We start from the raw sequence: 21,353 nt of genomic DNA, 5'->3' as shown, positions 1-21,353 counted from the left end.
GTTCATCAGAACAGAATGTTTCACAAACAGTAACTAATGCATTTTTACCCCTTTCCTGTAAGGTGATATTATTATCCCCATTTCACAGATTAAGTGGCTAGCACCTGGTTTTCCAATGCATTTAGCACTGGATAGCTCTTCTTTTCAAGGAAGCACAGCTCCCCAGGAATTCCCTTTTAACTGTGAATGCCTCTGCAAATCAAGTCCCAGGCCCTGGAGGAAGTCTGTAGCTTAGGAGACACCTTAGGACTGCATACACAGGTACTGCTAACCAAAGAAGCAGATCTGTCCACTCCACACCCTGCTTCTTCTCCCTGCTGTCTGCTTGTTCCTGCCCCAACCTTTGTCCTTCACAGATGTTCATGTGACTCTACAGCAAACTGACTCAGAGGACTGATCCAGCTAGAAACTAACCCAGCAGGAAAACTACCACTAGCTTTGAGCCAGATGAGCTTCCTGATACAGTTAACATTGTGGTCTCATAAATGCCTCTCTCGGTACAAGAAGGGACAAGATAGACAAGATACAGGAACAGACAGCCAGGAGGGCAGACAGGTAGGATTCCCTTTTTCAGTGGTGGTGCCACTTTTCTTTGGATAAAAGTGTTTGTCAAACTTTAGCATGAGGGCCACAAACACGTTAGTTAAGTAGTTTGGATCAAAGCTAGACTCAAAGAGAAACAGCAGCTGGAATAGAGGGGGTAGAAGAGCTCACAGTTCTGGCTCAGCTGCCCTCTTACCTTAAAACTACCGAACTCTCTGTGCTTCTGTGGGACTGCTCTTCGTTGTTGGGACTTGTACATTGTGTTCAAACATAACAAGTAAATTGGCATTCCTCTTCACGGATTTGCTAAGCAGCTTATATCTGCAAAAGAATATGACATTTTATTCTGTAAATGACTGTACTATTTAAGACAAGTCAGCTGAAAGGAGGAAGTGTGTTTTGGGTTGTTTCTATTATGAAGAACACATTCTGAAAGATACACAGAAACGATCCAAAGCCAGTATCTTGGGGATGATATTATGCTCTTTCACTGGCACAAGAATTCCTCTCTTCCTTTCTAGGAAATACCAGAATTTCATCGTAAGTGGTAGAGAATGCTCCCACCAAGAACAGCTCACAACAGTATGCTTAAGGCACTGGTAAGTGGGAGGTGTCACTGGAGATTCATCTGGTCCTAAGAGAAATGTGACCTAAGTGTCCTGTATCCTGGGCAAGTTTTGTCCTCTATGGCAGAAAGGAGCGGCTCTCTTTCTGCTGGCAACACAAATGAAAAGCAACAAATGAAAGCAACCTCTCCTTTCTACTTGTAATATACATCTTCAGCAAAAAAAAATTGCAGGCTGTGAATACTAAGGAACAGAAGTATCTCCTAATATTATCTTGGATTTTAATAGTCAAATCATTTAAAGAGAGAGGAAAACAAATAAACAGTACCCTTAGCAATGCCTGGTAAGTTTAAGCAGAACTCTCAAACTTGAATGATTCATTCTGAAGAAAACATCAAACAAAAAGCCTTCAGATACATTTCATTTTTGTATGTCCATAAATCAAGGTGACTATTTTCTAAGCTATTTTATATGCAATTAGTCTGAAATATGTTTTTTTAGCTCTCAGTTTTCTGAACAAAATATAAAATGACACAGTTATTAACCTTTGGGAAATTTCTCCTACACACAACAGAATTAAATTCTACAGAAAAAACTGAATAACATTGGAAGAAATTCCAAATGACTTACCACTCATTTGTTTGATGGATAGTTGGGCTAGCTCTCACTTTTTACAGAGCTGCCAATCACCCTGAGTTCTGGGATATATTCCGAGAACTCACTTAGAATCACAAATTGCAGTCACAGGCTTCCGTGGCTGAAGCTGTTATGGAAGAAACAATTACTTTGAGAAGGAGATGGTACTGTTTCCGAGGGAGGGTAATGTTGTGGTATCGGTGGCTTTGACTTTGCAGCAGAGTAAGTTTCTTCTTCTAATATGACATTTAAAGAGATGTTATCTGTTTGGAAATCTGTTCTGTCTGAGGATTTCTCTACTGATGTTGAAACTCAAACTGAGATCACCATAATAGATAGAGAGAGGGAAATTGTTATATCAGTTTGTTTATTCTGCATTTGGCAACTCTCTGAATACTCAATTTCATTCTTTCCATAGCAAAGGGTGTTAGTCATTCTGTTGTTTGTCTGAGTATTTCATATAGTAAGAGGAAAAGGGAAAAACATTTTGCAATTCTTGAAATCCAAAAACTGACAAGAGGATTCTGGAGTGTGGCTAAAATGCAAAACTACTTTCCACAATTTTTTGAAAGAGTTAACCCACCTGTCATTACTACGTGTACTGTAAAAGTATATTTATACTCACAGAGTACATGAAGTCAACAAAGTCAGTTGTGCTGAGTAGCTATACTTCTATTTTGGTATAACTGCTTCAGTTATTATAGGAGCTGCACGTGGCTCATCCTAGATTACCTAAACTAAAAGTCTGGTTCACCAGATTTTTCATTACATCTCAGGCTCGAATGCCACCTTTTCCGTTGTGAAAAGCACTTCCTATCTCACATCAACTCTTTCAACACAAAGACACAGGGAAAAAAAATCAGGATCTCTTCTCCCTCAATATCCATGCCACAAGGTTTCTGTAACAGGAGTGATTTAGCTTCCAGCCAACACCCTTGCATCATTAGGGTCCATTAGTTAGTCTTTCTGCCTCCACGAGGTCTTGAAATCTTATTGCAGGAAGAGATTGCTAAATTAAGATCTCTTAAGATCACTTTTCACAGTTCAAAACTCAGTATCCACTGTTCTTCTCACTTGCTGTACATCAGGGTTCAGTTGCTTTGAAGTCATCTTCCAGCTATTTTCATCAAAGAAGCCTTCACTGAAAAAAGAAGAAGGTTAGCACTTCAATTCAGCCTAGAACTGCAATTAGATTTCAACCAAAGAGCAAGCAGGAAACTGCTTTAAGGAATCTTTTAAGGAATCCCTAAAGGACAAATGCAGGGATCTGTAAAGGAAGAGTGCCAGGTAGAGACACAGCACTTTTTTCCTTTGCAGTTTGTATTTCATATGAAATACATGATATTGCAGCTTTGTCTTTTGCTGTGGAACTTCTTCACCATAAGACTCTTCAACATGCTGTAAGATTACAAATAAGTGTTGCAAGCTTTTTATTAACTCCTTATGTCGTAATAACTCCTATACTATATTGTGCAGCCAGAGTAACTGCACAAACTATGGAGTTATTTAAAGTAAATCAATAAGCATATGTATGATGTATTACTTTTCAGCAATACAAGTGCACCGATATAGATTTATTTTTGCTGCTAAGGAAGAAAACAGAAGGGTCTGGCCCAGCATGTAGCTCCTCCAGGTCTGCTGAATCATGGAGGCTTTGAAAGTATCCCATGGCCTGAAAACTATATTCTCTGGGGATATCCTCTTGCTACTTAATAAACCTTTTCTTCTCAAAGGTCAAATATTCAGTCTGGCCTATCCATTGTTATTCAAGGTTCACGGAAGTTTCACAAGCAGAAGCAATAAAATAAAAATGTCTGTTGTATATTGTGGTTTCAGAGTACAGAAGTCTGTTTTGTTGATACAAATGTTCATTGAACGCTGAATGGTTTTTAAATTAGCTTATAAAATCATCCAGAAATTATTTACAGGCGGAAGCCAAAGTGTATTTGTGTAAACCTTAGATGGATGTGGCTACAGAGCTTGTTAAGCATGAATACCAGGCTGGGGCTTTGAGAGCCTGAGGTACTGACAACATTTTAAGACTATCAAATCCTAGTGATGTTAGAACCTCAGAAAAGAATACACAGGGGCTTGTAAAATGGGGCCTCTGGCAATTATCTAGGGGAAGGAACTGAGAAAAAAATTGCCTGGAGACACTGTTTTAAGAATAAAATCTTCTCCAATTGCCAAGGGACTAATGAACTATATCTCAGAATGCCAGCCAAAGCCCTACTGCCAAAATGTGCATTTCATTTCAGTGAAAACAAGGAAGAAATGTATTTCAATCTTCTCCATCTTCAAAAATGGAAAACGATTTTAAGAGTTATCAAAAGTTTTTTAAACTAAAAAAAAAAAAAAGTTATCTGCAATTTTCATTCAATAAAAGTTAAAAACCCTACATAATGCCCATAATGCCACAGAATACCTACAAATGGATATTCTATGATTCTATGGAAGGGTTTGAAGGGACCCACAAGGATCATCAAGTCCAACTTGAACTCCGGCAGGCTCAGTTCCATGACCACTGCCCTGGGGAGCCTGTTCCAGTGCCCCACCACCCCCCTGGTGAAGAATCTTTTCCTAACATCCAGCCTGAACTGCCCCCATCGCAGCTTCAAGTCATTCCCTTGGGTCCTATCATTGTCCCCAGAGATCAGAGCTCAGCGCCTGCACCTCCGCTCCCCTCATGAGGAAGCTGCAGGCCGCCATCAGGCCTCCAGCTGCAGGCTGCCATGAGGCCTCCAGCTGCAGGCCGCCGTGAGGCCTCCCCTCAGTCTTCTCTGCTCTGGGCTGAACAAACCATGGGACCTCAGATGCTCCTCATACGTCTTCCCCTCCAGACCCTTCCCCATCTTTGTAGCCCTCCTTTGGACACTAAAACCTATTCAGAAATTAATGGAGCTATTTTACATATATGTATGTATTTCCCCCAGTTAAAACTGGAAGGAAGAGTTCATTATATTCTTAGCAGTTCTGGTCTAGAGTAACCAACACACTCGTATTTCAGGCTGTTGTAACTGTGGAATTCCCTGTCCCAGTTTCTGTTGAATAAATCCTTAGGTTTCCTTCTCAGTTTTCTGAAAACCCCTCCTGGGATTAAAATCTCAGCCTGTGTGCCTTAATGAGACATCCTAATGACATCACTGCACCTCCCTTCCTCCAGACTTGTTTTACATTTTCCCCCACTTTGAATGGCCTGAAACACCCAATATTCCCCACACCAGCTCCATAAGTATTTCGTCTTTAAAAAATATATATAGTTCTTTTCAAATTTTTAAGCTTTTGTGTTTAAAAAACAAACAAATGTGACTTCAAATGCCATCTAGCAGAATAATATAAGTTCTTGCAGTTGCTTTGTCCCCTCTAGTCATCTAATGACATAGGTAGATCTGCTGATCTAATTATGAGGCACATGGATTGCAGGACTTCCTGTCTTGACATTTTCCTTACAAGTTTTAAGATTTTATAATTTTTTTTTTCACAAATTTACTTTTTATGGTTCATTTCTGTACTTGGAATACATATAGAGCTTCCAGATATCTTAGTTAAATTTGCAGTGAAGTGACTGTTTTTCTGCGATATCGCCTGGTGGAGTTAATTCCGTTTCTGTAATAAAACATAACTTAGTTGAATCACGATAACTATGACTCATTAATCTGAGACATCTGTTGATAACCCCTGAAGTCACTGTATTTCAGCACTGCAACAATTCATAACCCTTGCACGAAACAAATAGGGAACATTAATGGATTAGTAACCTCTGTGTTTTGGCCTTCTGTGATCTCTAGACTCAACAGAAATGTAACCATAGTGTAAAAATGAGGTAAGTGTTAGAAGTCTAGACATCCTATATCTGGCCATTCTCTTTGGTAGCTGCCCTGGGGTAGTCATTAGAAAATCTATAGTTAAGCAGATTAAAGTTTCTTGGAAGTGGTGTTGCTGGCAATGCCCTCCAAACGGAACAGGATAGTTGTGAGAGCAGTAGTGCATTTTTCCTAACTTGTATTTCTTGCCTAAATACTCAAATGGCCTTTACTTAGGCTGGACTTTCAAAATGACAGGAAATCAGTTTGTGTACAAATACTTGTTGTCCCCTTTTCTAGTTTGCTTTCCCCTCTTTCTCCTTAAGACAACTTCATTATAATTTATTGACACGTAGCCTAAAAAACTGATTTTTCTACTGGGAGTGGCAGTCACTGTTTGAAAATTCACTTCTATTAATAATTTTAAGCCTTGATGAAACAAATATAACAATTATGTAAGGAACAAATAACATTGCAAATATTTTTGCAAGTAATCAAATAGTTTATGGTTGCACATGATGATGGTGCAATAATTTTGCAGACTTTTTCCTGAAAATCCTCCAGTACTTTTTTTCCATCTATCTTTATTACTTTGAAGAAATGCGGGGAAAAAAGTTATTCAGTGAAATCCATCACCAGCATAAAATGTGATTGACGGGGGGTTTTGTGACTTATGCTGGTTTAATAGAAATCAGATTCCTGTTCTAACATCAGAGAAACACATTTGGTTAGAAGTAAGATACGGTTGCCAGTGGAGGATTCTTTTATGTCTGCTTTTAGATAGGTCCCTGCTGCCCTTTTAAAAATGTAAACATGCAATTAATGCAAGCACATATAGTGAAATATTCCTGGTGTTATCTTCCAGGTGAGACCTTTAGAGCTGTAGTGCTGTGTTCTGTGTGGTTATTAAACTTCCCATAACTCTTCTGACTGTCTTCAGTATTTGCACTAATGTCTTTGGCTCAAATTTCCTCTCTCACACTGTATAATATTAGGTCTTTTTCAGCCTACACCCTTCATTTTGCAAGTGACTATATAGATCTAGGCCCTTTTTGTGTCAATATGCACATACTGTCACTGCTTAATGCACATCATAGCTCAATTCAGTGGGAGTCACTACTCATCTGAGCCCTGACAGGAATGGCATCAGGTTTGTCAAGTGCTTTGTGGCTCTTGGCACACCTTCACCATTTACAGTAATTTCTTTTTGGCAGTAGTAGGATTTCTAGGTGAAGTGGTAGAGCTTTATGATGCAAGTAACCTTGCTGTTGAACTTACCAAGAAACCAATCTCGACTCTGTCAGGTTATTTTTAAAAATTATATGCAACCTTGAAGGACTCCTTGCCAGTCCCTCCAACATCAAAGCCTGGGACTGGGCAAGAACAAGAAATTCTGTCTGCTATTTTCGAGACTGTTATAATCTTTTATGTCTGGTGATTTGAAAAATCATATTTGAAAAAAAAATCAAATATTGTCATTAACTGTGTGTTTATGGATTGGCCTCATGGTCTGCTGATAGCATTTTGTGCAGCTACCACAAAATTCATTTATGGTTATTTGATTTTAGGAATGCTACCTGAAGAACAGCTGCTCTGCAGCTACCTCTGTTGGCTGATCAAGCATCAAGTCCTGTGGCTGTCTGTAGGGTATCCTCTCCCATCTCTTTCCCCAGTGAACATAATGCATGCTTCTCTTTATTCACAAGTAGTCCCCCAGATTTCAGTCTTGGTACTGCAACTCATGTGCTCAGGGTTCAAGTCACTGCACGAAGATGAAATATGAAGGCTTATCTTGAGGACTGCTGGGAGAGATATGCAAAGGAGCAACTGTTCATACAACCTGCTTTCTTTGGACTGACAGAAAAACAAACCAGAAAAGCTTATAAACAAGGTAAACCAAGTAGTGCTCACACTAGGTGAGGGGCCTAAGGGTGCTGCTTTCAGGAATTGGACTCTTTTCCAATGGAAACTGCTGCAGCTATTGCCACCACAGCAACTCTTTTGCTAGCTAGCCTGGTTGATGGTGTAAGCTCCCCTACAGGATACCCTTTATGCTGCTTTAGTGATCAGTTAACTGCAGGCACTTTCCATGAAGGGCCATGCTGAATCACTTTTCTTCCCCAATGAGCCTGGCTTCCCACTGCGCTGACACCCAGTCTCCCCAGCATCCTGCTTTCCCGCCTGGCAGCCAGGGAGCTGCTATGTGACACTGGATGAGCCAAGAGTTGCTGGTTTTGTCTAATGTTATTTCTGTTACCATACTCCTAAAAACACAGCCATAGCCAGGAGGATCTCATGCTACGATTTACAGGGCCTGACTGTTGTTTATACAAAGATGGCTGTGTGGTCCTGACAGCCTTTGAGGTGGGCATAAATGGCATTACCAGACTGTTGTGGAAGGAACAGTTCAGTGTATACAGAAGTCATGTCTGTAACATGCATCTGATGCCCAAGCTTAAAACAATATGCAAAAGTAGGAAAGGTAGCAGTGGGGTATGGAAATTTTATATGACCTAATCAGACAAATAATACCTTAGAAGGGAAAAGCAAGACCAGCAGGTGACTGGTTATCACAACAAAAGATGTCAACAAGCAAATAAAGAAGTAGTAAAACAGAATGAACAGGTTTCTGCAACTTTATATTACAACCTGGTGACAGCAAACATTACTTAGTGATTATTCGTTTGGTGTCTTTGTAATGTATTATGCCCTCAGCAAAGGAGATATTCTTTAATATAAATTTGGATTAACAGAAATCCTGTTCATGTAAAGAAAAACCTCTTGGGCATCACATTCCTGAAGGGTGGTGCCATCAGCCACAGGAGACTATTACTAACTGTTGGAACAGACATCTGCGTAACATATTATATATATTTAACGCTTTAAATATATCTCAGCAGTTTCTCTAGAGGAGATAGTATTTCATTTCCTCTGCTGGTTGAATGTGCATGATCAGGATGGATGAAAATCCCTTGTTACATGTTTATGTAGGCCATCTTTAAAATCTCGCACTGCATCATGCATTTCAACAACAACTGAAGTACACAAGCACCGCTTTGCAATGTGGTGCACATTACAGACTTCAGCCACAGGTATGAAGTTATTTGGCTGCCTGCGAGCTGGGAGCCCCATTACAGAACGCGCCATCACGTAGGGGTACAAAAGTACAGTGTCCAAGCTCCGTGCTCTTCTTCAAAGCTGCAGCCCCGTTTACCACAATCTCTACACCTGGCCTTGCTTCAGACTGTTTTACAATATACCCTCATTTGTCATATTACAAGAACTGAAACAGAAATAGAAAACTGAAGCTCTTTGTCCAAAAGCAATCTTACTCTCCTTGCAGCATACAGGAAGGAGGCAGAAATGAATGTTGCCAGTATCTCAGTTTATTCCAAGATACATCTAAAATGCTTTCCCACATCAATACCACTGAGTGAATTACTGTTGTGAAATCAGTTTGTGCCAATTCTTTCTCTATACCTGCTCCATTCCCCTGCAACCTCTGCAGCTCGGTTCTACCTATCTTAGCACTGAGCGTTTCTTTTATAGCAGACAGACCCATTGATTTTGTTAGGACATCTCCTGGGATCAAACCCTCCCCAGTTTAAATTATGATGGCAGACGCTGTCTCTAAACATCTGCTGGCTGCTGGAACAGCTCTCTGATTACAAGCAAGTAATGCCAATGAATGTAAAATTACTTATCAGACAAAAAAAAAAAAATATTTGAAGAGAGTTACGCCAGGCTTGGTGGCGGGATGGGAAGGCATTTTGGAGAGATCACAAAGACAACATTGTCAAAAATTGATTTGGCTTATTCAAAGCACTAAGATATGTGATTGTGAGAAATTGCAAGATTTCAATTCCCCTATTCAGCTTGGAGTTTCTTTAGATTCTAATTACCACAGCTTAGAAGAAAAGAAAGCAACTAACGGAGGAAAAATGACCTTTTATGGAAGCTTGGCACTTAAATCTGGGAACGTTTAAAAACGTTATTGTAAGAGTTTATTATATAAAATAATCTTAGTAACACTTCATATTAAATAAATAGAGAAAAATTCTCTTAACTGTGCCAAGGCGTGTCACCACTGACCTGCCTCTCACCTACAGCGCCACTTGTGATCTCAAAAAAAAAATCCGTACTTGCAACCAGAGGGAAGAAATATTACATTCTTAACACAGAACTGCAACGTGTCCTTTGGCATTGTGCCGAAGGTATTGAGATGCGCGATTTGAGCAGCCCTGCCTCTTCAGCAGTATGCTGGAGATGGGAACTCCTCACAAGCCCCACCACTGCCTGCTTTCCGGAGCAGCTCCAATGCCGCCCAGCAGTGGGCTGGGGCTATCCAAGCTGCCAAAACAACAGCAGTGATGATCATGCAGTGGTTCTGATGCCACATGGAAGTGGTTTGAACCCCAGCACTTCAGACACCAGGCACATGCCCAGATCAGCGTAATGGAAATGGCCTTTCCCACTGTACTGGACATTTGAAGTTCATACCCAAATTCCATGGCTTGAACTCACCTCTTCTTGTAACTTGTAACCTAACAGTCTAACATGTAACGTGCTGTCTTTCCTCTGATAGAACAACAGAAAAATTAAAGAATGCCTGATTGAATCAGGCACAAGCTTCCCACGGGATAAAATTAAACAGCTTTCTGCTGGTGCCGTGAAGGAAAACGCATCAGGTACCACTGCAATGATTTAATCACGCAGCATTTGAAAAAGGAACAGCAGCATGTAAAACGCAGCAACATCAACGGGAAACCCAAAGCTGAGAAATGCTAGATATCTGGTTAAATAATGAATTCACCTTTCCGCCCTTTCCATATGATCTTGGCGATTTCTTTCTGACGAGCAAGAGGTTTGTCTTTTTTTGGTAATAAGAGTTGATGAGGTGTAAGAAGAGAAAAAGAAAATCTCGGTGTTTCCATTCCTCCTGCAAAGCCCTGCATTAACTGAGAAATCAGCCTTTTACTTGCAGCTCCTTCTCCTATCATCTGTTTGCAGAAGTTCATTGCTTAATTCCCATTCATATCGCCTCTGTGGAGAATAACAGGCTGATGACATTTCAGTTAATCATAATCTTCCCCTTCTGTGACAACCTGCCAGCAGCCTTTTTGAAAATAAACTTGCAGAATGAATTTTTTTAAAAGAAGGATGTTTCCTCATCCTCATGGAGAGGAAGAACTGACAAGACGAATATGGGAGAATATTTTACAAATGAAATATATATATATATATATTCTGGATTTATTACCATTTCCCTCTCAATACTTGATGTAATTTGCCTGGCAATTTTCTAATTGACATAACTTTATGTTTTTGCCTTTATCCTCTTTAGCATAGAGGACCCCTACTGCCTCTATAATGTGCTTACTAGCAAGGATACCTTAAGTTTCCATGGACCGACTTAATTATCAGGCAGCTATACAAGTGCTGACATAATCATCCCTTTGTGTGTGTGCATGCAGAGAGAAAATCCTGTGCGGGGTAGGAAAGCAAGGAACCTTTTAGAAGACTTCTAGCCATTAATGCTAGACATCTTACATGTCATGAAGTCTAATAAATATGGCCATTTTAACCCAGCTGACGTCTCAGTAAAGGAACGGAAAATGCAAGAGTGAATTGGAAAGAACACGGGAAGGCTTGGAGGGCTTGCTGGCAGCAAGGCTCACAGGAGCCATCACCAGCAGTTGAACTTAAGTCATGGCAGGTGTAAGGTTTGGGTAGAGGCCACTGAAACCCAAGGAAAAACTATGGGCCGGAGGCAAAACCACAAACAGAGGCATCACTGACAAACAAAGAGAAAAGTCAGAGGCTGCCTCATCCAAAGTGACAGCTTTTGTGAAAGTTCAATCAAAGCTGCACAAGTGTCAGCACCTTTTGTTCATAGCAACAAAAGGCAGGATGTTGAGCTATCTGGAAATAGCCTATCTTGTAAATCGCTGCAATGTCATGAAGAAGAAATTCAAGTTTCTATCAGCAACTGCCAGCTTAAAGTCAAGAAAATATCCAGGGGCAGGCAAAATGAAAACCTCCTTCATTAACACAGTCAGTTAAACTATGATGTCTGAACAGAAAGCCCGTGGTTCCTTCCTGAAGCTGAATATGCAGTTGATCTTATAGAGATAGTTGATCTTATAGAGACCTTTGTCAGCAGAGCAGAGGGTCGGCAGTTCATTTATGACATGGAGAACCAACAAAGAAGTGAGAGCATATTCCAGCAGCCTTGGGACTGTTAGGCCGAGAAAAAGTGAAGGAAAGAAGGGAAGTTGTTGCATGACTGGTCGAAAGAAACTTGTGCTAGTGTCTCTCTTTGATGAAGGTGCAGTGTTGCCACAGCTGGGGCTGCCTGGGGACCGAGATCCAGAGCTCTTTGCAGGAACCCTAGAGCCTCCAGGAGTACAGATGGATTTCCTAATCTTACTGTAAATGCAACAGAGTTGTGAAGAAATTCACTCATCCTTTCTCCAAGGGACAATTTCCGTATGAACACAAAAACATCAACATTAATTTTCATTTATTACAAGAGTAATTGGTTAGCAGTGGATAGCTGGTTTGCAACTTCTTTCCCTCCTTGGAAGAATTAATAGAGAAGTCACTTAGGCAGCATTAGCACTGAAATACATCTCTTTCAGAGAACTTTCATTCCAGCTCCTTCTGCAGTGGGTAGGGAACTCACACCCACCACACACCCCCACGGTCTATCTGACTTCTTCACACAATGTACAGTATAATCACTCTGTACCTCCACTACAGAAGGTGGCCAGCCGCGTGACTGGTAACCATAGCAGCTGCAATAACCCAAAAAATCCACTGCTGAATGTATGCACAAGTCTGCTGCTTTAGCATCACTTTATTTTCTGTGAACAGTATCAATGGGTATACCTCAAGATGTCCCAGTGATTGGTGAGAAATGATTCTGTTCCTTGCCACATGGAAAACAGCATGTCTCGCACAGAAGAATGTTTTCTGTCAGCCTCTTGACTTTTGTAATGTCTAGAGATATTTTTCAGGAGCTGTAATCTTAGGCATTCAAACTAAGATTTCTATTTCTTGTATGGGAAAGATTGGTCCTGGAGATTTTCCATGCTGGAATCTCTGGTCTTTTTCCTGTCATGTGCTGAGTGCTGCCTGCCAGGGACTGAGAATTAATGGCAGGCAGTAACATTTGATTCTTTCCCAGTAACAATGCCAAAACCCAGTATCGTGATACCACTAGCTGCCTCAGTGCTATTAGCTCTTTCAGGCAGAAACAGTGAGCTTTCCACAGGTGGTACACGTGGGTAGGGAATTTCCCCCTACCTCTCCCTAGTTATCACTTTGCAGCTGATCAGAAGCTTGGGAGAACTTAATGCCTTGAAGAAGGCTGCAGCAGGATGGGGGTCTCCTCCTAGACCTTCCTGGGCTATGGAGCTGCCTCCCCAAGGACCTACAGACCCTTGTTAACCCGATACATCAGCAGCTTCGGTCTGCCCCATTCTCTCCCCACTGATGGATCGAGCACACCATGGATACAATAACACACCAATGCTATAGAAGAGAGTGAAGAAGAAGGGGAGTAATGGCAAGAGCGAAATGAAGCCAAGCAGCATCACTACAGGTAGACCAGCGAGGACCTTGTACTATTGCTGTGGATATTTTGACAGAATATCCTCTTAGCTTTGGTAGCAAATCCACTACTGCGGGCGTTTAGAAGGCTGTTAGCATTATGGAGCTGGTACACCACTGCATCCACTATCAAAAGCATTCAGTTCCCGACAGTGTGTCACACTTGGACATAATCCAAAGTCAGTGACAGTCTAAGACCTGTAAGTTATAAAGCCGATCCCTGCATGCTTATTTATATTAGAAAGCTCACATTTCATCCCAAAGCCCAAAAGTGAGATATATATACCTCAACATGCAACAAATTACAGATGACTCATAGAATCAGAGTTCAAGTCTTTTGGACTGCAGCACAAATGCTACCACCAAAGCAGCTGCTTGGCAGAAGAGTCCCTTTCTTCTGCCTTTAGGAATATCAGGAGCATCAGAAAACTCTGCTATTATTTTCAGCAACATCCTTTTGTTCAGAGAAAGCACAGCAAGTAGGGATTTAGCATCATCTAAAAATGAAACTTAATGCTGCAAATGCAGTCTTTGCAGAAATCTGGAGTGCTCAGGTAACAACCTTACAGGCCAGACTTGTTTTAATTACTTATAAAACAGTGGAGACACATAAGGACACTTGACCAATGTACAGAACAGCTGATCCAGGCACCTCCAGAAATAAAAGCATGAGTTGCTACAGTTTTGGTCAATGTGCTGTAATTGTTAGTTGCAATAAACATTCATCTTTGCAAACTAGCATAGAAAAAGCTTACCAGGAGCATTGGTTTGCAGGCTCCAGTACCAATGTGAGCCAGAATTTGCCCTCAGGAGACCAAGGAGAAGGTACTTAGGAGAATATTGGGACTATGACTGCCTCATTCCTTCACAAGGGCAAAGAAAGAGCAGACTCTTCACAAGCCTCCTTCCCTGTTAAGCAGGGCATTGCTGGCAAAAAACAAGCCAGGAACATCAGGCTGGAAGGGGCTGCTGGAAGAGCCCGGCACTCTGGTTTCAGAGACATGCACGTCATTACTCAATTCCCTTCCTGCAGAGACTAAATGAGGAGTTGTCACACCCGTGGTTCTCTCGGAGCCTCACATGAGCAACTCATTCATGAATTTCAAACTCTTCAAAGGGTCCCTGCTTTAGGCAGAGTCCGAGACATGCCGCAGGCTTCCTACTTTGTTAAAGCTTAGGGCAATGCGAACCCAGACTGACATGGCTGAAAATTCTACATATTGTTACCAGATATTTTTCGTTAGTTCTATAATGTAAGAATTGAATTGTAAATACCAGCATTTTTGTATGACTGCACCTAAGTATACACAAACAAAAGATCATTTACCTTATTACATTTTTTCCATGAATCTCTTGTGTAAGAGCTTCTATTCCAACAGAACAACAGTCTCTCGTCTGGCTTTTAATTTTGTGGAAACAATTAACTTAGCATACCATATTTTCTAAGAAATTTAGCCAAACCCAAGCCCCTGATTAAAATTAGATTTCCAGTCAAGCAAATTATAATTATGTTTCTTCTATCCAGACATTTTCTATTAAGGCATATTAACTCCCTTTATTTTGCTCTCTTCCACACAGAGCAATAATAATTGGGACCAAAAAAAAAAAGTAGCTTAAGTTTTGCCTTTTATTGGAAATGTTTGTTGCTATGCTGATACCTCTTCATGGCCAAACTAGTAAAATTACAGAGATTTTAAATATTTGTCAGTGTAAGTGGTGTCACTAAGCAGTTTGCATGTAGTTAGACATAGTTGGTAACAGATGTGCTTACATCAGCTCTGATAACATTCAGAAATTCATTTAACAGAGACTTCACAATGACTGCAAAATGATATTCAAAAGTAATTACTTCCCTCGCAGCATTCAGTCCATCTTGTGGCTGAATATAATCTTCACATATTAGTATATTACACATTTGGAGAGGAATTGGTGAAGTAATTGCTAGTACAGTGAGGAGTGATCATCATTCATCTTACAGTATGGCCTTGCTTTAAATAGCTATTAAAAGGACTAAGTCAAAAGAGGTAATCTACATGCAAAAAAAAAAAGTGTGAGAGATTCAGATATTTTATAATTTGGTTCGGTATGAATAACAAGTAGACTTTCTATTTGTAACACATTATTCACAGCTATGGGAAATTATGGCACCATGCCTCCCTTTAATTTGTTGTTGCTGGGAAAGGCTGTGGAAGTTGGCTTAGCATTGATTTTTTTAAACACTCTAAAGATTCAATAGATACAGATGCACTTTTTAGAAATGCCATGGGAAACGCCTGACTCTCTGTGTGCTTGTTGCCATTGCGAGAGGACATCTCAACAGCACAAAGCGCAGCACCGTGCCTGGTAATGGGTCTGAAAGATCAGACCCGCAGTTAGTTGCTGTGATCATTAGGCTGCTTTTTCACCTGTGTATCTCTTCTTCCCATATGTGCTCTGTAATGAAATGTAGCAGGCTGTTAAGGATGAAGAGTAATGGAAGCAGTTCTCGCTCTTTCATTTGTAATTTGGATAAAACACTTGTGACTGTAGCTCACTTGGCGATGCAGTGATTCATACAGATCATCCTGCTGAGCTTGACTCAACCGCTAACTCTTGAGCAAAATGAGCAGATTCAAGCCCTTTTGTTCGGAGGAGAGAGCAGAGCACTGAGGCAAAATTCAGACCCTCTGGGAACAGGATAAGGACCTGCCTAAATTCTGTGGTGCTGGGTTTTCGCTAAGGCTCCTCGCAAGCAGGCTGCGGTGGCGTCCGTGACCTTGGCAGGATTGCGGAGGTCACTCATTCCTTCAGATAAACACCTGGGAACAGAGAGCTGGAGGAAGCTTTATGAGGGCTGTAAAAGCACCATAGCCTTTACAAAACATTTAAGAAGATTTCGGAATGCCCCTTTTTAAAAATAAATAAATAAAAAATGAACCTTTAGAAGAAAAAAAATCAGAAATTACTGTTGTAGCTCTGGCTCCAGTTCCTACATATGAAGGCTAGAAAGTTGCATTCTGCTCTGCCTTCCCCTCGCTTGAAGCAGCAGTCTTGAATCCCATACCACTGAAGAGTTAATCCTTACTCTGTTTCTCCTTATTCTTGATTATTAGCTATTGCCTGCATTGCTTTTATAGTCTATCCTCTTCAGTTCTCCAAGTCATATTTTCTTCCTCCTGTGGGTGTGCTTCCCCTCCCCCCTCATTTTTCTTGCATTGCAGAAGGATTTGCATATTGTTAATATTATTTTTACCACACTTCTCCTTGTTCTCATTTTAAAAATAATTTTGTTTTCCAGAAGCCATCTCACAAGGTGACCAGTCTAAGCTCTGGTTCTTTCTCCCAGATGATTGTTCCCATCACCCTAACGCCATTGCCACTGCCCTGAGCACTGGGGAGAGCAGGGCCATGGTGGTCGAGCAGAGGTTTCCAGAGATTTTCTTGGTGCCCCAGGTGGTTCGGAGGCCCTCCTCGGGCCTGGCCCAGGATGGAGCCGTACACAGATCCCTGCTCCTATTGCTGCCTGCCAGCAGGATGAGCAGGAGGCTGGACAGCCCCTCCTGAGCAAACAGCACGAGGGTCCATCCCGGCCTCATCCAGCCTTGCTGCGGGTGGGCTGTAGAGCACGGAAAGTTCCAGCTGTCCTCTCCCTAACCTCCCTACATGCACACGGAGAGGCAGGATGTAGCCCATGGAAGGAATCAGCTCTGTTTTCACTGCACAAGGACATCACGCGCTGGCCTGGGCTTCTCAGCAGTCAAGTACGTGCCTGGTGGGCTGGCTCCAAAGCTGTCTCTGGCAGCAGGGCTAGTCTGCTCCCTGCAGCCGCCGTGCTCAGCTCCTCCCTGAGCCCAGCCCTCCTCTCACGGCATGCCAGGGAGCACTGAGACAGCCACGCAGAACCTCATGGTTGAGCCTTCATCCCAAATACACCCTCCTACCACCCACTCGGAGCAAACTCGTTTTGTTTGCCTAACGAGAACAAAGGGCTGAGCCAGGTAACCCTGCCAAGCTTACAGCCAGGATTTGAGATGTTCACATCCCATCTATAACACCTGAACCCACCCATTCAGCTAATCCCCACACAGCTATCATAAATCATCCTGTGTCGCAGGCATCACAGGGGCACTACTTCACTTTTACCAACTTACAAAATAAAAAAAAAGGAAGTTAAAACAGCCATTGAAGGTAGGCACAGATCTCCTTTCTTTTTTGCATTCCAGAAAGGTGTATCCTGGCAGGTACAGGAGATGCATAAGCAGGATGTGATGGATTAAGAAGCACACTCCCTCTCCATACTACTAACTATATAACTAAGGTATTTTGACTTAAGGAATAAAAAATAAAGGGATTTATTCTGTGTTGTTAACTCAAAAACAAAACACAAAAATCTCTAGAGAAGTGTGAAAGAAAACATGAGACAAACCGGAGCTTAAGTCAGACATACAGCATTGCATGCACACCGTATTGCCATTGAAATAACTTTCCTGCAGTTGTCCAAAAATATTTCCCCGAGGCTCAAAGCAGGGTGTCCGAAGCTGTGCAGTGGTGGGGGAACCAAGGCGAGCAGGAGGCCGGCAGGCCTTACCGCGCCCTGGGAAGCAGTCATCACCGAGCTCACCACATCCCTATCTAGAATGATCAGTTAAATCCACTGCTAGATCAGGTCTCTATTTAGACAACGTGCCTACAGATATCCCATAACACCATGAATAATCTCCTGAACGTTAATAATCCGTAACGCTCGCATGCACATCACTTTACACGGCTCAGCACTGAAGGTAAGACTAGAGGAGCAGCTTCCAAACGCAAAGGGAGAAACGCGTACTTCCAGACAGGATGATTTATTGCAGGCTAGCAAAAAAGAAACAAGGATGAGAGAAATGAAACACAAATCCGGAGCAGAAGGAGCGGTGCCTCCATCTTGCGCCCTCTCCCAGCCCCGCTGCTCCGCAGACAGACAGGCAGACTTTGCCTTTGGAGGCTGCTGCAGAGCGAGCACATGCCAGTCCCACGCAGAGATGACTAAGATCCCGACTGTTCAGTTCACTGAGCCCCTCGAAAAGGCCCAAGTAAATACACTGCTTTCCAGAGCCCCCTCAAGGTCAAGAACTTCCCAGAGCCTCCCTTGCTGCCTGCTGCTGGCCGCTTCCCTTCCAGGGGAAAGCTCGCTCCAGTAACTTTTGATCCAGCTGATCCTACAGCTTCAAAGGAGTTACTGGCATTTACGTGTCCTTGGGCCCCGTTCCCTGAGCAGTACATTTCAGTTGTGATTTTCCATGTTTACAGTATTTTAGATGTTAATAATGCACAGAAATTGTTTACAGAAGCGAAGATGAGTGATAGCAAGAGAATTTGCAAACATGCTACAACCGACAGTCTTTTCCGGCCTTTATCTTTTGTTTGGATGAGGGGGTGGATGAGGAATATTAAGGAAAAAGAAAATAACTTGCAGGTTTTTGTTCGCAGCTGAAGTCCTTGCTGTCACTGCTGCTCTGTTACTGGCGCTTGCAGTGTTTGCCTATGGTGTGCCTGTACTTCTAGCCGCAGCATAGATCTGTCCTTTATTTAATCACTTTGCTGTAAATTGATTTCAAATCCATGTTTTTCATTGCGCACACAGAGAAGGGAGCCTAGTTCTCGCTCCTCTGTTACTGATTGCTTCCAGCTCCCTGTCCTTCTGCCTGGCTTCTGGCCCAGGGAGGTTAGAGTACAGCCAGGGGCTGCACATCCCCTTTGTCCCCGGGTGCACCACATGCAGGTATCAGATTCAGGTGCCATATGGAGACCTTTTTGGTCACCAGACAGATTTGTAAGCATAGAGTCACAGGAGACCCCAAATTCAAATCTGGGAGGATCTTCATGAAGAAGGCTTTCTAACACTGCATTCCTAGGCTGGATGCTCACACAGGAGCTGGATTTAAACTTAACCTGAGCTTCCCTGGAGCTGAGGGATGCTGGTCTGTGGGACTTTGGCCTGGCTGGCTGGGGGGCAGGATGCACATTCTTACAGAAAGGAAAACATCCTGAGAGCCCAAACAGGAGGAACACAAGGCTCTCTTAAAATTTCTGGTAAATTCATTTTGGCAACAGAAAAAATACACAAACCCACCTCTCCTTGAAGGAAAGCATCTGTTAGAACGGCACATCTAGTTCCTATGTGCTCTCCCATGAGAAAAAATACAGTGCTTCTTTTTTCCCCTCATCCTGAGGATGTCTTCATTATGCTCTACGAAGAGCTCAATATTACACGAGGATGTTGTTAATGAATGCCTCTAGGCTGCAAAGGGCAGAGTCTTGAGAGCTCTATGATTAAATATAACTCGCAGTTCTGTAGTACCTGCCATCTGAAGATCTCTCTTGTTTGTACAGATGCCTGTGAATTAAGCTCAGTCACTCACAAGTGAACTATTTGTGATAAACACCAAATACCCTGGCAGCAACAACACCTTCCCCAGACCTCAGAGACTGAATTTTAAGGACTTGTGTTTGGGATGAGAACTGAAGCCAGGTGCCCACCGTTCTGGGGAAGCCCTCCCTTCAGCAGTGTGCACTAAAAGGGGAGAGGAGATGCTCGTATCACACCCTGTGGTAGTTCAGAAAAGAAAAAGGTGACCTCTTTGCAGTTGTTTCAGAGGAAGCCATAGACAGTGGATCCCAGGCAGATGAACATGCCTTCTGGAAGACACCCAAGGAGCTGGGTTTAAGGCTTGCCTATCCACAGTGCTTCCCAGCTGGTTCACTGTAGGCTGAACATAGGGATCTCCATCCTCAGGTTTGGTCAGGTCCTACAACAAAGGAAAGTAAACTCCATCCTTACACTGTATGTAAAACCCTGATGCCTAATGCAAGGCTTTAGATTTTATGCAGTCCATTTGATCTCATTCTCCATAATTAAATAATTCAATAAAAGTTACAGGATGGCCTGGGAAGGCATGTCTCTCCTCTTTCTTTTGTGTCTTTTATTTCAGAGACTGCTTCACCTCCAGCAAAAGCGATTATTGGCAGAATAATTTAAGACAGGAAAAATTAACACAAAGGGATGCTTTTATTCTAATCAAAGTGACCAGTAAAAGCTGATAGGTTAAAAAATGTCACCTCTGATTATTCTAGCTGCCTTTGTTTCAGGAGTCAAAACCGAGCAGAGATTTAGCACTCAAATCCTTAAAGTAGTGGTGAAATGCCATGACACCACTGGACTGAAAGTTTCACTGCCAAATGCCTTAATCAAAGGTTGAAAGCCCCTGCATCAAGTAGGCTCCTTGTGCAAGTTTTTGTGAGCAGGACGTCTTTAGTAGCAATGAGGTCATGGATCAAGCAGACACACGTTCACGTTGCCAAGTTCAGATCCCTCTTTGTTCAGGGTTTGAACCATTCTAGTTTTAGCTGTTTTGAACAGGCAAGCCCACTGATCTGCAGGCTCTGGAGGTCCAGAGAAGCAGCATCACAGTAATTAGCAGGCTAGCTTTAATTAACGATGAGCTGTTCAGTAATACAATGAATTGATACAGTATATGTCATTCTTGAAGGCTTTTCCTGCATTCTTTCTAGCGCCGTTCCGTACATGCTAGAGGCAAAATAACAAAATTTCTTTCAGCAAGATGGGAAGAGAAACACATGGTCTAGGCAGGGCAGCTGGTGAAATCCTGCCCGAGGGGGAGGTCTGAGACACTCCACATCGGCGGCTGGAGGGAAATGCATTTGCCCAGCCAATAAGAGAGACTATCCAAAGGTCATGAGGTAGCTAAGCAACAGAAAGGAAAAATCCTCCATTGTGTTACTTCCAGCTGGAAATAAAGCAAAAAAAATAAGTTGCTGGGATTTCGTGGCAGTATTGTCCAGTGGGTAGACAGCTTAGCTATGGGAGCAGGGGGTGTCTGGTTTTACTCTTTCTGCAGGCTTGCTTTGTGACATGAAGCAAATGAAGTATTTTGTACCTTGCTTTCCCCACCTAAAAATGTATGTGGGATATCTCAGTGTACATAATACACCTTACCACCATAGCAGGGCTGGGAGATCTACCTTGCTACACTTCTTTAAGATGCTCAGGTAGAAGACGCTGCAGAAGTTGAGACAAATATAACTTTTTTCTGTTTATTTCTAATAGGTAGACACACAGTAGGAACCATTTTGACATGTGTTAGTGTAGGTGGAAATGACTCATTTGGCTGCACTGGAAGCTAGCTGCTATAGACTGGCTGCTGGTACAGTC

The 21,353-nt window shown here is 42.2% G+C and overlaps 1 protein-coding gene across 15 annotated transcripts in view; it reads right to left on the bottom strand.

The window, feature by feature from the left end:
* Positions 1 to 2,801, bottom strand: part of SIPA1L1 (signal induced proliferation associated 1 like 1) — a 213,894-nt gene extending 211,093 nt beyond the window's left edge. For 14 of the 15 annotated variants that reach the window (XM_035540179.2, XM_035540190.2, XM_035540173.2 and 11 more), the window contains exons 1-2: positions 1,740 to 2,801; positions 740 to 864 (exon numbers count right to left, since the gene is read on the bottom strand). The gene's annotated coding sequence lies outside the window, so the exon portion shown is untranslated. Of the gene's footprint in view, positions 1 to 739; positions 865 to 1,437; positions 1,492 to 1,739 lie in introns of all 15 variants that reach the window. The other variant, XM_035540174.2, reaches the window with a different exon arrangement.
* Positions 2,802 to 21,353: the final 18,552 nt, after the last annotated feature.

The sequence above is a fragment of the Cygnus atratus genome, chromosome 5 (assembly GCF_013377495.2).
Source record: "Cygnus atratus isolate AKBS03 ecotype Queensland, Australia chromosome 5, CAtr_DNAZoo_HiC_assembly, whole genome shotgun sequence".
Classification (NCBI taxonomy): Eukaryota; Metazoa; Chordata; class Aves; order Anseriformes; family Anatidae; genus Cygnus; species Cygnus atratus.
This window is presented reverse-complemented; position numbering and strand designations above follow the sequence as displayed.